Here is a 13,359-nt window from a genome sequence, read left to right on the forward strand (position 1 = left end):
ATAACAGCTCTGGAGGACTAAGGCTAGAAGCGTTCACTTACACTGGAGGTTTCCATCGTAAAAACCTAACACAACCTACTGAATGGTATGGTTGTAACTAAAGTACAGGTTGGGAATAGAGGGTGAGAAAAAGCCTGGAACTACTGAAGTACTTCCAAAAAGGATTCTGCAACACTGACACATAAGTTGCTGCGTGACTGAGGCCAGCAAGAGCAAGCCTCAATCCTTCTGAAACAGTACTGAGCTATATATTTGCAGCTCCCCAGACAGCAGAAGAAGACATGGTAAAGTCCTTCTGGAATTGCCCTCCTTTTATCAACCCCCGGGAAAAAGTGCCCATTTTAATTCAGAAAGGTACCTGCAAAAGCGGAATGCCAAACTCTTGTCCAAGCTCTTAACAGGGGAATGTAATGTTCCAGGGGGTTCTGAAAAAAAGACAAGAAAACAAAATATGAAAAAAGGCATTAAAAAAACCAAAACACAACATAACAGTAACACTGAAGCTGCATACAGGTCCGTGTTGCTGTGATGTTGAAGGTCATGGAAACCACACACTAAGGTTGGTCCATGTCAGCAGAAGTGAGGGTAAGAAGTGCAAGGCAGCCACAACAGCAATCAGGATTATTTCACGTGAAAGATAAGTGATGAAATCAACGTGGCTGTGCACTGGAAAAAAAATCTATGAGCTGTGTAATAACAACAACTAATTAAAAAGTCATTTGGGAAATCTCAGAACACAAGCTCACATACGACAGCATCTGAGGTGCAAGATAAATTGCATCCATGCTGTGGATCAATGTATAAATGTAAACAGGGCCAAATGTCTAAATGCAATTTTTAATTCACTTACAAAGGACAACATGAAATTCTGCATTTTAAGTTCTTGCTACAGATAAACAATCATTTTGTTTTGTTTTTCACTATTTTCAAATGAAGAAGAGAGAAAATACTGTAAAGAAAAAAACCCAGCACTATTTTTATGACACAGCTTTGGTAGGGCATGGAATCAGTGTCAGCTACTTTGCAAGTAATGGAGAGAAAACATTAACACGTAAATGTTAGTGTTATTTCAGGGCAGCTGCTAGTTGATTTTGACATCAAAATATGGAATCTACAGTGATGATCTGTTTTTCCATATTCAGAGTTAAGGTCAAAGAGCAAAATATTTGTGTGCTTAAAAAACCTTCCCCACCTCCCTGCTGGGAGAGGTGACAGGATATATTCCAAACTAATGACAACTAATGACCTACTATTTAATTTTTATAGGTCTACTAGGAATTGCTTATTCACTTTTCAGAGAATCACAGAATCAGCTGAGTTGGAAGGATCAACGAAGATCATGAAGTCCAACCCTTAGCCCTGCACGGAACCATCTATTTGAAGTGATTATTGTATTAATGGGAGAACCATAGTGTTCAACTGGTGGCACAAAACTACAGAAAAAGTATAAATTTTGCTTTCTTTTTTTCTTAGCCCTCTTCCCCTTTCCTAAAGCACCTATTTTAGACAATGCTTTTTTAAACTATAGCAGTACCGTACTCCTTGCCAGTCAATCAATACATCTTTCATTTCATATGCAATACCTTCTCCTTTTTCTCTCCAAAATTATTAGCTCCTTTTTGAGGATTTAAACAAGATATTAAAATACACACAGAAAAAAAATCCAAACATTTGTATTTTGTGTCACCTGCTAAAAATAGTTGTAAAAATAAGTCAGTATATTCACTTGGGAGGAAAACAGCTCTGCTGCAGAATGCAGCCTTTCTACACATCTTTTTATGCACAAAAAGGCAGTGATGGAGTGAGGGAAGAAGCAGTTTTCCTCTCTGCTGTGAGGCTGGTGACAGTCAGCAGAAGGGCAGAAATGCCAAGCTGAGGAAGACTCATCAGCACAATGGTTTTTAAGAGAACTCCAGAACACAGACAACACATAAGGGCATGCACCAGAAAGTTCACTACTTCCCATACCAACAAGTATACAGTTTTATTTTTTTACTGATACAAGTATACAGACATAAAAACTCACATACATGTGGTTTACTCCAATACTAGTAATTCAAATAGACACATTTCTGATATGACTGTCAGCATATGACTAACAAATAGTTATTGTATAGTGAACACTATATAGTGTATACTATGGTAAAAATGTATAGCCTATTGCATCTTCTAAGTGTTAGAAAGAGGTCATAGTAACAAAAGTAGAAGTATTAATCCTGGAGTAGCTCTTATACAGTGGGTTGCCACAATCCTCCGGTTCCACAGTAAACATACTGCTTCAGGTCTCAAAGATTTCCTGAGAGAGTATCCATTAAACTGTGAAATCACCAGGAAGGGACACACTACATGGACTTCACCGAACTTGTACCAGGACCCAGGACAGAAATGACTAAAGAAGATATACACACAAAACTCAAACAGATTAACGTTCTGTGGAGCTTTTCAGTGCATGACTGGTTTCAACATTCATGCTATGGAACAAAAAACCAACAATGCCATTTAGCACCTGCAAAAGGAGTGTGCACTGACAAAACCGTTAATGGATAAGGCTTATAGAGTAATGTGGGGTCAGACCAAGTACTACGAAAGTTCTTCAACATGTCAGCACAATATTCCTGGGATTATGCATCTTGTACATGGAACCATGAAGCACCACTGTGGACAACCCTCTGTGAGGACTCATGTCTCCACCAACAGGAGAGCAAATCCTTCCACCACAGGCAGCACTGGATTTTGTAGCTGCAGGATGAATAGCCCAAGGCAGAACCATATATTAATTGCACTGTTTCAAGTGGATGAACTGTTCTGGTAATAAATCTCCAGCAGCACTTTATCAGTCCAAGATAGTGACCTTTAGCAACACATTTCAGAGAAACTTCCTAATCAACCCAACACTTAACACAGCTGAGAGGGACCAAATACATTACAGTGACTATTTTTAAAGATAAACATGCAACTGCAAGAAAAAGTAGAGAAAACAAAGAATGTAGCAAAAATTTCAGTGGAAGAACTTATCAGCATAACTAAAGGCACCAAATTCTCCTTTCCCAATTTAATATACTGTTTAGCGTAAGAAGTGTCATATAAATATTTCTCAAGTTCTAATTACTCATGTGAGTATAATTTTAATGTCTTCAGAAAACCTTGTCCCTTTTGCAAGCACCATGCCAGACCCCTGACTCCCCCAGCTATCTACCTGTATGGCCCAGTCCTAACACAGAGCAACCCAGAAAGGCCACCACCAAGTTACACACATTTGTTTTTCTCCAAGAAAAGACAAAAGGAAGATGATAAATAAACAGGCTTTGCTTGTCCCACTCCTTATGTGGAATTTGCAGTACAATATGTGGCCAGCTGTGCACTGGAAGAACCAACCTGGTTGGGATAAACCTCTACCAAATGCCTGGCCTCCAAGAAGGCAACAGACCTTATGTCTGACAACTAATATAGTTGAGTTTTTGGTGCTTTTTAATTCTTTCTTGGACTTCTTTCTGGGGGTCCAAGATTTCGTTTCTCCTGTAGATGTATGGTTCAGCTGAAAATACAGCAAGGTATGTTGCCATACAGTTTTATACTGTATGCAGAGTAGAGTTTGAAAATGTTTGCTAGCACATATGACCACTGAGAGCTCAGTGCTTCTTTCTGGTGATGGACAGACCTGCTCCCTGCAGGCAGGGCACAGTGAAGCACCCCTATCAGCATGGCTGCCATGGTGTGCACTGACAGCTGTGCACAGTTACCATTCCACTTATTTCTCATTGACACTCTTTCTTAGATCTTTTTTTCCATTTAAATAACTTAACAGGGCCAGCATCAGCAGATTCATGTCATAGAAACATAGAACAGTTTGGGTTGCAAGGGACCCTTAAGTTCTCTAGTTCCAACCATTCTACCATGGACAGGGACACCTTCTACTAGACCAGGTTGCTCAGAGCTCCATCCAACCTGCCTCACTTCTACAGGAAAGACTGGCCTCCACAGTATTTTCTTTTAGGAACAATAAGTGTTCCCACAGTGCTCCTCCTAAAACTCAACAAAAGATATGCTGATATAGTGCCAAAGACCTGGTAGATAAGATCTGTGCAAAGAACTGATTGGTCACTGGCTCCTACTAGACAGGCTAGACAGGTGAATGGAATATAGTTGAATTCTGGCCTCAGAATGAATAATTAAAGCAACTGTCCTTACCTTTTCAGTTCTCTTTTGGGGAAAAAAAAAAGAGAAAGAGAAAATAAAGAGAAAGAAAAAATAAAAAATACTTTCAACCATCTCAGATCTAAACCAGCACAAGGACAGCTGATGTCAGACTTCTCAAAATTACAAAAATTCATGACGCTGAGCTGGTTTACTACCTGAGCTTCAGCTAGAAGCTTTAATCTCCTTTGTAAGGGCAGAAAATACCTAGCACCAGGACAGGAAGTACTCAAACCAAGGTAAGAAACTCTGGACTAGACATAGACTAAAAAAAAATATTAACTTCTTCAATATTTTTCAAATAACCAATTATATGGGTGTGAACTACCACATTCTCCTCTGAACTGACATTTCTCTTTAGTTTTTTTTCTCTATAAAATCCCACACTCATTCAAATTTCTCTCCAAAAAAATCTTTCTGGAATGCCTAGAAAAACACTCCACAATGGCTGGGCAGATGGCATACTGCAATGGCTCATTATCCTAATTTCAACAGTCTCTCTTTATCTGCTGGAGAAATCAAGGTCAAGTGAAAAACTTTAAAAACCACTATGAGATCTGAGGATCTTAAAATTAGGTTTGTAGCTAGATAAATTCTAAACATTTCTACCATTCGCAGATATGTATTTTTTTTTAATTTGGTAAGCAAAAGGACATGCAAATTGTTCAGGAAAGAGTGACGGCTCCTTTTCAAGACTGACTGACTTGAGGATATCCACATGCAGACTGGCTGCTGTCAGGACAGTTCTCCTTCCATCTGTGGTGCCAGAAGATTCTAGTAACACGACACGTTTAGAAGACTCATTAAGTAATATCTTAATATCGGGGTTGAGACCTTTAGAACTAAGAGTCATTGAAATGCAAGTGGAACATGCATAGCTACAGACCAGTAGGCCTTTTAGCTGGTCCCTTGTCATCACAATATCCTTACAATAAAAAGCACCAGGCTATAAGAAAAAAAACCTCTGAGTCTTGTGACTGACACTGCATATTCAAAATTTCAAAATCTGAGAGGAAGGTATGACCAATGTGTTTGTCCATGTAAGCAAGATCCCAGTGGGGATTTTAAAATGGAGAATGAGGCCAGTCTAACATCTGGACTTCTTCTTTGAGATACATCTAATGAATGAAAGAGACATCTATCCCTCCTGGATACTATCAGCAGAGGGACATATCTCAGAACAAATTCTCAAAGGCATTGTCAAGACATATCTTCTTAAGCATCTCTTAACTCAGATGCACGGTGTGCCCTGTGCCTGGGGTAAGCACACAGGCACCATGGTGAAGATTTAGGGAGCGTAGTTGATTCTTCTTTTTTTTACTTGCTGGAAAACAAGGAGTTTGCTTCCTGAGCCAGAACCTCACTTCTCTTTAGATATCCACAACCTGAGAATTGCCAAAGCTTATCTCAGTTTAAACTCAGAGATATGAATCTTAATGAAGAATAATTAAAGCAAAGACTCTTTCCCCTTGATAATGGAAACTGAAACAAAAGAAAAATGGAACAAAATTATTATAAAACAATTCTCAGGAAGACAACATCATGCCAACTAAAAGCATCTTGCAGTCTGTCCTCCATATGAAATGCTAAAATATTTATACCTAAATATACTTTCCACGGCTGGTCTGCTTTTTGCCTTCATGCATGTTCAGAGAAGTCTTGTCCTTGGAACATTAAAATCATAGAAATACTACAACAGGAAAAGTGACAACCACACATGAAACTTTATTTGAACTATCTGGATGACAACAAATCTTAATTAGGAGACCACACACTGACATGTGCAGACACACAGAGAGGAATGCTGTGTGCCCAAGCTGTCCAACCTCTAAATGAGAGGAGAAGAAGCTCGAAGTTGCTGCTTGTGCTCTGCTGAGGAGTACACAGTGCATGTAATACAGCAGGAGGTTGGAACCACAAGTTGCATAACACAGAATAGGTTACTTACAACATGTTTGCCATAACTGAAAACAAAAATTATGTTAAGTACCTCCCAAGCACCTCTTTCTTCATAAAAATATGAATCTCACTGCTTTTTTGAAAACAAAACCAAAAACCCAATATAATAGATGAGAAAAACAATACAAAACAAAACCCAAGACAGTTACGGAGCCACAGAAGAGAAATGGAAAATGTTTAAGTTAATACAATTCAATTCATCACTGACATTTGCCTGCATGAAACACGGCAAAATTTTGCTGGCTTTGGTACTGCCAGCATAAGGTGACTTAAAAGGTTTGATGCTTTGTATGAAATACTCACATCTGGATGTGTCAGTGTCTTATCTCTCTCAAAACGTGTATCTGGTGTTTCCCACAATGGATTCCTCTACTTCTCCATTTCCATAGCTGTGCTTTTTTGTGGGTTTTTCTTTTGGGTTTTTTCTTGTTGTCGTTGTTATGTGTTGGTTTTTGGTTTTTTTTTTGAGTCTCGCAATTATTACGAGTCACAAAAATTTGCAGGTAACCTCTCATTCTGAGAGTTAACATTGAATAGATGTTTGAACACATGTAATTGTATTTAGCTTTGCCTAATATACCACAAAAGAAAAGCAATTTTTGAAATAAATAACTTAAGTTGGAGCAGTTAAACTGGAGCACATCTGATGCATATTACCTTTCCCAACAGTTACCATATATGTTAATATATATAAAAAAATTTTTATAAACAGATAATACTTTTGCAAAATTTTTACCAAAAAAAGAAAGATGAATTTAGGTATTGAAAAAGTTAGGCTTCAATTTTTCATCGGAATGGTTAATTAAGCCTGAATTCAGAGATTCTGTGCATACTTTCGAGAGCTATTTAGCACCCAGAAGTCAAACTGAGATTTGGTGTCTGTGAAGACCAAATTTAGCTGTACATTCAAACTGGAATGTACAAAGTTGAAGAGTGCCTTTTAAAAAATTAGACTTCATGCACCTTTGCTATATGAAGAAGGCACCGTGCAAGATGAAGGAATGCAGTCCATTCCTCCTCATATCCCTGACCCATCACCCTTGGCAGTAGATCATACGTGCCTATTACTAACACCTCTTGGTGAAGAGGAGGAGATGAAAATAGGACTTAGCTACATAAGCGCTTCTAGTACCAAAAGGGGATTCTTGCTTCCTTTCTACAAAAGAATCTTTGATTTTTATGCTGTTACCTAATTAAATTTCACTGTGCATACTAAGTTTTCTGATGTCTAGCTATTTTATGTTCAGCCCCAAATCAAAAGAGCACTCATAAATAACCCTTTCATTAAAAGAAACCAAACCAAAAATTAAGACAAGGTTTGTTGTATATAAAGATATCTCTCACTCTAGTTGTTTTCTCAGTTCAGCCAAGGAGAAGAGATCATGCACATAACTTCTAACTAGGTCACAAACTCCACCTTTCTAATATTTTATGCATGCACCTTGTAAAAGGATGCACGTTATGTCAAGTTCCAAAAGGAGCATCATGCTATGAGCAACAGCTTTTCAAGAGTGGTTCAATATTGTGTTGGGATTACTTTACTTTATGGATGGAGAGACACATCCAATTTCTTCAGTCAGTGAGAAATAACAACAAAAAACCAAGTAGTCAATCTCTTGACATACTACTTGCTTTAACTTACAGTCAATAGTTCCTTGATGAGTGTGTGGATTACCCCACAGGAATTCTCAAATATACCTGTACTGTCCAAAGTCTAAATTAGCCACACAAAATTCCTACATACATGAGACAATATTTAGTGTTCAGCACATAAAAAAAGAGTTAAAAACCTACTGTTTCACACCGCATATTCTGAAAACCATAATGCTTTTAGAATATCTACACAGAAAAACTGTGTGTGAATTTTCAGCTGGGAGATAATGGATATCTTCAAAAATTACATGAGAATTCATCAAGTGCCATAGCTCTCTGCTCATTAACCTGGATGTTTACAGTATGCCTTATCCTGTTTCTTAGGATCTTTATAATCTGATGTCTTCTTTCAGGCCAGTACTCGTTACATCTGATTCACTAAAATTCAGAAATTCTATCCTGAGATTTTCTTTTTTCTCTCCTGCAAGAAAATGTGAAATATCTATACCACACTCAGCATTGCTGAGAAAGAGAAGGGCCTTTGCAGAGGTTAAAAGCAGGCTCTGGGCACTGAGCCAGTCTCCAACTGTGCTTTGCCCTGCTAAACTGTGTTTGGATTTGCTGTAAGAGTATACAATATCTGTATACAGGCTCTTGAAATACCAGGGGAAACTTATTATTGAAAAAATAGGGAAGCAGCAGAAAAAACTATTTAAGAGCCATTTTTCCACTTCAATTGCTAACAGAATATGATTTACACATAGAACCTTGACCTGGAGTAGCATTCACCTTTTTGGGTTGGATATTTGCATTTGACTGCAAAATATTTAATTTTACTCCAGACAACACATTTTAAGTTCTTCAAGAAAAAAGTCAGATCAAGACCTGCTACATGGGGACAGTTGTAAAAACGAACAGCACAACAGATAAAAGTAACAAATTCAAGAATTAACAGTTATTTGTTGGGTTTTTTTCCCATTACCATACATAGATTTTGGTGTGACATCATACTATATGCAAGTGTCTGAAAATGTTACTTTCTTGGAGATGTTGCACAAAAAGGTTGAAAAGGGGAGAGCTTAAGATCAGTTGACATGAAAAGAGGAACCAATCTCAGGGGTCTATCGAGGATGCAGAACAGGAAAGAGTTATTCCTGCAGACACGCTGCCTGGAGTGCTACAGGCTGCCCAGTGCCAGACTCATGTTGACCCACCAGAGCCAGTTGTAGGGCTGGAGCAGAGGAAGAGAGGGTGAGAACACTGTGTTTTTCAGCCCTGAAAAGAGAAAGCTACAGGGAGACCTACCCACTGTCTGCTACTGCCTGACAGGAGGGAACACAGACTGTCTGCAAAGGTACACAGAGAGGGAGGGGAGCCATTGGCCAGAGCTGCAACATAGGATATTCAGGCTTATACAGAGAAAAGTCTTTTTATTGTCAGGGAGGTGAACAGTGAAACAGGAGCCCAGAGGGTCTGCTGGACCTTCATCCTTGGAGATCCTCAAACTCTCCTGCACGTGGCCCTGAGCAACCTGATCACATGGGACCCAGTCCAGTCAGCAGGTCACCTCTGGAAGTCCCCTCCAACCTGTATGATTCTCTGATCTCATCCTGCTACCTCTGTTTCAATGGTGCCAAAAGACAGTGTCTCTTTGCCTCACACTATCTTCAGCAGCAGATCATCCAGACACGGAAGGCAGAGTAATAAATAAGTACATGTTTAAATTCATCACCATATATATTGACCTCTTTCTATCTCTCCTTTTTTTCCATTCTTGAAAGACTGAGATATTTGCTTCTCAGTATGTACCAGGCATTTCCTCTGCTTTTCTGCTTTTTGCATCTCTCAGTGATTTACTTGTCAACAGCACACAAAACAGGAGGACTTGAGGAAATCAAGAAAACACAAGGAGGAGAACAAGAACTACCTAGACAAAGAAAAGTATGATCTCTCCTTTTTAGCAGCAGGCATCTCTAAGGTATTCATCAAGACAGTGAGTTAAGAGGCAGTGCTGTGCAGGACTCCTTTGTGTATACAGCATTACAGAATCAGTTTGAGAAAGGAAGGAGAAGGTCAAAAAGCTGCTAATGGCAGCGTTTAACTGTCAATAGGGGCTAAACAAGGGCTGATGGGCTGTGCCATTCTATGCAAGCCTGGCTGGCATGCTGTAATACTGCACACGGGCCCCAAATACACTGTACTTGAGATACAGGTATGCAGGGGCACACAGAGGAGACAGAACCAAGTGATGGGAATAACAAATATTGCTATTTAGAAACAAAGGAGATGTTCTCATGCCACAAAACATATACTAGGGAGGGAAATTGCTGAGGGTACCCCATTAAGTTCTGTGGTGCATATCACATTGACTGAACTAGCCAGCTCAATAATAATGATGTGATCTGCTCCTTGCAGCTCATGGAAGATCACACTGAGGTAGAACGGTGCAATGATTTCATCAAAAGAAAATAGAGGACATGTAAGCAATCTTGAGTTAGACTAACTGTTTGGCTCTCCCTAACGTTTCTACTGACAGTACGAGCAAGAACATACAAATATTTGCAGTGATACAATTCAGTAGCAGTATTCCCAGCAGGCACTGAGCAACAGAGATCACTGAATTAATTTTTTTCTGTTTAGTGAAAACAAATAATAGCATTATTAGAAACTGGCAGAGAACAAACAAACTAAAGCAACTCAGCAAACCCACACAGAAACTGGGCAATTAAACACCCATTTTTCACAGCAAAGATGCCTGGAATCTCAACACTGTAAAACATGCAACACTCTCCCCCCATTCAGTTTTCCTTAAATCAGCTCTTTTTCTTCAGTATCCCAACCAAACACAAACTACATTTTAAAAACATCCATTTTAAGAGACGAGCACAACTCCAAAATGAAGCTACTGAAATCACAACATGGTACTTTGTCACATGGCTCCTGCGAGTCACTAAAGAAGCAAGTCCTCAGGGGTTTTGCATCTTAAAGATGTTCAGAGCAAGATCTCAGTCTGGATTCACAGCTATTTTACCTGCTAATTACCAATGCATAGAAGCAAACTTCGCAATGTTAATATCAATGTGCTCATCATTGAACCTCCAAATGGCTTCATACTGCAGACGATGTCCACGCTGGATGTAAGCCATGATACTACAAATGTGGTTTAAAGTTGGCGAGATTTCTAACCAGTGTCTCCACACTGCCAACAATCTCTTCTTTGGTTCATTTTCTCATCATGTTGTCCACACTGTCATTATTCAGTGTGACTATTACAGCAGTATACCAGGAAGCCACTGAAAAGGAGTACTTAGAAGGGTGGAAATGTTTTATTTTTAATATTTCCTATGAAAGAATAAACCTATATAGCTCCCACCACTGCACCTGTTCAGGATCCAAGCATTATTAACAACTGTTTTGATAAGGAACTTAGTATTGTTTTTAGACAGTAAGAGGTAGTGCTAAGGATTAATAACATATATGTAATGTTTATTAATTTCTTAGTGACAATTTATTTGCACTTATAAGCTATACCTCAGCTACAAAGACAGGCATAGCTGCCCTCCACTAGTCACCACAGCCACATTGCTTTCATCCTACAATCCCTCCATGAAAGCTCATGGTAAAGACACACATGATCAATGTAAAATACTTCACCTCTGAACCGCTGTTTTATAAGTTATGGGAATGCTATGGAATCCACAATGTATTAACTACAAAAGACTACACCTATACTGCATTCTCCTTCAGCCAACTGCATACCTGGTGGGGTCAAACACTATAGCAGTGATAGGTGAGGGGCAGCCAGAAGCAGAACATGCCCTCCCAGCCATTTTGGCTGGCCAGGATGCTGGTGGATGGCTCACCTGCTGGATGAAAGCAGCTTAGAGTAGGATCACTCTGGGAAGTGGCTGTGTGACAACAGCTCTCAGCACAGCCGACTGCTGGAGCGTTCGCTTTGCAAGGGTGCTCGCTGCTGTGACAAACTCTGGAGCAGGTCCCAGAAAGCAGGAGCAGAGAGGGGCAGGGCACCCCAGCACAGCCCAGCCCAGCGGAAGCGGAGGGCGCTGTTTGCACTGCAGGTCAGCTCCTGTTCCCCTGTCTGACAATGGCAAATATCTTTGTCACTTTGCAGTTCTGGGAACAGAATATCGTCTTGTGAAATTACAACGCTGTTTAAATACTGCCATTATTAGCATTGTCTTCAGACAATAAAATGTTCTGTTGCAGTCGCTGTAGGCTTGCAGCACTGAATACACACTGAGTCACCCCACTTTAATTTAAATGGCACAACTATGTGAACACATGTTCTTCAGTTAAATCCACACACCCCCAAAAGTAAAAATAAACAGATCTCCAAGGAAGAATTCACTTTCTACACAATGCAAAAGCAATCCTTGCTGTGTGCTTCTACAACCTCAACAAACATGTGACAAAAGGCTTAGTAAGACTACTGTTTTCTAATCTGGTAGTAGACAAGTACACAAAGCCATCCCAAAAGGGTCATGCCATTAAAAATGTATGTGCCTAAACACGGCTTTATTCAGTGGCCTTCACAACTCAAGCAGAGATGGTACCCACAAGCAGTCACTCTGCATCACAATGCCAACACAAAGAAGTTTCCACTCCCCTCCTTTCCCTTCAAATAAGAACACCACCTTTCAAGAATAATCACTCAGATGCTTTCTCCTCATATGTAATAACGTACCCCTCGAGTTACATTCAACCCCATTAACAGCAGAAGACATCCAGAAGATTTCAAGTTGAAACACGGGGAGAGTCTACTGCCCACACATTCGCTCTTATCACAGGATTTGCTGTGCTGCCAAGTCACCATGCACTGCTGATACCAGTGAACATAAAACCAAAGCAAACAACTGATCTGTGTTCAAACTTGTCTGTGCTTCTGCCCCGTAACTAAACCCTCCTAGGAACAGAAACTGCATCAAGTTTGCTTACTTTGAAATGAAACTACAGAGGGCACAGGGTTAAAATGAGCAAGCATTTTTTTTGTATTACACCTCTGAAACCATCCTCCACAGTCCTCCTCACACCAAAGCTGCACAGCTGCCTGCAGGCACATTATTTTACAATTCCTAAAACAAAACTTCCTATGTCTAATGTGTCTAACACACAATCAGATATACTCCAACCAGGTGCTATCATTGTAAAAGGATTTTGTTGTCATGCATGCTCACAACATTGGGCACTTGAAGACCTGTCCTGCCTGATAGAGGATGACTTCAGTACAATATGAATTCAAAGGATGCAAATTGAGGCAAATAAAGCATTCACACCACCAAACATACCTTAATGTCCTTCCTTTAGGAGGAGTCCTGATGTGCTCACCTGAAGTTCTTGTCCCTGTCTTCCTTCTTGTGGGAACCTCTCTTCCGGTCCAGTAATTCCTCATATACCAGAGCTAGGGAAAAGAAGTCCCCAGCTGCCCTAGCAGTTTTAAGCTCAAGTTAGAAAACACAAACAATGCAGCATACAAAAGTGCTGAAAGTAAAGGTCTAGCTATATGAAGAACTATACTAATAAAAGAGCCTTTGTTTTTTTACCACAGAGGATATCTAAAAGGGACTTAGTTTCAGAAGTCCCCTTAGTTTTCAA

The 13,359-nt window shown here is 39.7% G+C and overlaps 1 protein-coding gene across 10 annotated transcripts in view; it reads right to left on the bottom strand.

Moving 5' to 3' along the window:
- Positions 1-13,359, bottom strand: part of FAM110B (family with sequence similarity 110 member B) — a 114,222-nt gene that overhangs the window by 17,506 nt on the left and 83,357 nt on the right. For 7 of the 10 annotated variants that reach the window (XM_064652513.1, XM_064652539.1, XM_064652548.1 and 4 more), the window contains one exon: positions 359-425. The exons of 2 other annotated variants lie outside the window; for them this stretch is intronic. The gene's annotated coding sequence lies outside the window, so the exon portion shown is untranslated. Of the gene's footprint in view, positions 1-358; positions 426-3,658; positions 3,755-13,359 lie in introns of those variants that run through there. One more of the 10 variants, XM_064652564.1, reaches the window with a different exon arrangement.

This window comes from Pseudopipra pipra, chromosome 1 (assembly GCF_036250125.1).
Source record: "Pseudopipra pipra isolate bDixPip1 chromosome 1, bDixPip1.hap1, whole genome shotgun sequence".
Classification (NCBI taxonomy): Eukaryota; Metazoa; Chordata; class Aves; order Passeriformes; family Pipridae; genus Pseudopipra; species Pseudopipra pipra.